This window comes from Penaeus japonicus, unplaced genomic scaffold (genome assembly GCF_977035675.1).
Source record: "Penaeus japonicus unplaced genomic scaffold, GWHDUDI00000001_assembly GWHDUDI00000006, whole genome shotgun sequence".
NCBI lineage: Eukaryota > Metazoa > Arthropoda > Malacostraca > Decapoda > Penaeidae > Penaeus > Penaeus japonicus.
The window spans coordinates 6,445,057-6,447,556 of record NW_028234408.1 but is presented as its reverse complement, the minus strand read 5'-3'; the positions used below and the strand labels follow the sequence as shown (position 1 = coordinate 6,447,556).

Genomic DNA, 2,500 nt, shown 5'->3' with positions numbered 1-2,500 from the left:
ATATCGCTGCGGTTCCCGGACGATGGCGGGGGTTAGGGGGGTTAGGGGGGTTAGGTAGGAGAGAGGAGTAAGTGGGGGAGGGTACGCTCCCTAGGCCTAACGAACCTGCTGTTCCCTTAGGACATGGAGGGGGGGGAAGGGGGGGTTGATGAAGAGAGTCAACTGGAAGACGACCAACGGTGTGCGAAAAGCGACGAAGAAAGAGAGGGAGAGAGGGAGGGAGGGAGAGATAGATAGATTGATAGAGGGAGAGAGAGATAGAGAGATGGAGGGAGGGAGGGAGAGAGGGAGAGAGAGAGAGAGAGAGAGAGAGAGAGAGAGAGAGAGAGAGAGAGAGAGAGAGAGAGAGAGAGAGAGAGAGAGAGAGAGAGAGAGAGAGAGAGAGAGAGAGATGAAAAGAATAAAGGAACAACGCAAAAATCTGCGCGAAAAAAGGAGAAACAGCAATAAATAATGTAAACAGAAAGATAAGAGAGATAGATAGATAGATAGATAGAGAGAGAGAAAAGAAAATCATACAAAGCTCCCAACAGGAGCGCAATAAACCGCCAGTTTCATTCCGAATACACACTGCACAATTAGCGACAAAAGTTTCATGACACAATAAACACGCATAACACACACTCATTACCTCTAACCAATGAAACATGAATGAGTTCTGCAACAGGAGTGATCACAGTTGCACACACAAAACAAAAAAAAAAAACGAATAGAGAATACCATCAACGGGATCAAAGTCAGATCTCTTCACCAGAAAGGGGACTACAGCCACGGTGTTCTTTTCTTTACCATATCATTAATACCTATCAAAATCCTTTTTTACAACAAGGAAAACAACAACAACAATAATCTCTCTAATACCACGAGGGATTAAAAGAAGAACTAATGCATGCAATCTGATCTTGTTACCGGGACTTTCGTCGTCATTGTCAACTGTACGTTACGCAATCTTCTCATCATTCATCTTTCACTTCCCCACTTCCCACTTCCTTCGTTCGCTCTCATTCAATCACCTACCTCGTGTTGTCACCCTTGCTTATTCACTTGTTCGCTCATTCATTGAGTTACTATCCCCGTTCACTCTACCTGCTTAATCAGTCTTCCAACTTATTCATCCACTTACTCATGCGTTCACTTATCTACTTGTACACTCATTCACTCTCCACTTATCATTTGATTAAATTCACTCGCTCAACCGTTCATTTACAGGCCCTTGCACTGATTCATCTTCGTTCACTCATAATGTCAGCGTTTATATGATGATGATGATGATGATGATGATGATGATGATGATGATGATAATAAAATAATAATAATGGTGATGATGATGATGATGATGATGATGATGATGATAATAATATTGATAATAATAATAATAATAATAATATCAATAATAACAATGATAATCATAATAATAATGATAATGATAATGATAATAATAACAATAATAGGATCAATGATAACAATGATAATAATAACAATAATATCACTAACAATAAGAATAACGCACAGATAAAGGAAAAACAAAACAAAAACTGCGAACTCCTTATGCGAGGGACATCATCTCCACATACCTCCTATATCAGAGCGAAAGTCTCAATAAAATAAGAGTAATAAGATTCATTCCGATCACCTGCATATCCGCTGAGTAGCCTGCAATTGCACGGTTTGCTGTGCAACGGGGTCTTACCACGCGTGAACATGGGATCGTTTCAACCTGTCTTGTTTGTATGTCTGTTGTTCTCATGCTTTGAAATTGCTGATAGCTTTATATTTAATTGGAAAAAAATGTGTCTGCTTGATTGCTTCTGTTTTTTTTTTTTTTCTCTCTTTTTTCTTTTTTTTGTCCCCTCCCTCCCCCCTCCCTTCGTCTCTCTCTCTCTCTCTCTCTCTCTCTCTCTCTCTCTCTCTCTCTCTCTCTCTCTCTCTCTCTCTCTCTCTCTCTCTCTCTCTCTCTCTCTCGAAACATTTCCTTGCTTCTCCTCAACCCTTCCCCCTACCCCTACTCCCACGAAAGAAAAAAATAAATATCACTTCCTGTCTGTCTGACTGCTGTTACCTGGCGATAGCGCGAGCGTCTGTTTAAACACTCGACCCGCGCTCTATCTCTCTCAGCTGCCCATCAGCACCGTGTAACTTTTTTATGCTGCTTTTTAACCCCGAAGTGTTTGATAAAGTGTTTGATAATCTCTCAAGACATCCATCCATCATATAGACACCCAATTCCTTTCTTCGATGCCGTGCCATTAGAATTGAAAAAATACCCCCCACCCCCTTTTTCCTCCGAGTGAAGTGCCACTCTTCCCTTTCCGTGCGCGGGGTGCCAATCAACCGTCACAAGCGTGGCACAGTTGCCGCTTTCCGCCTCGAGGAGAGTGCCCACCTTGTCTCGCGTAGGAACAGAGTGACACTCTCCATCTCTTCGCTCCCGGAGAGTCAATCTTTCACCGCGGCCAAACAGAAGCGCATTCAGTGCCTACCTTTCATCAAGCAACATAAA

At 42.4% G+C, this 2,500-nt stretch overlaps 1 protein-coding gene across 2 annotated transcripts in view; it reads right to left on the bottom strand.

Moving 5' to 3' along the window:
• Positions 1 to 2,500, bottom strand: part of CenG1A (Centaurin gamma 1A) — a 550,552-nt gene that overhangs the window by 506,116 nt on the left and 41,936 nt on the right. The window lies entirely within an intron of this gene.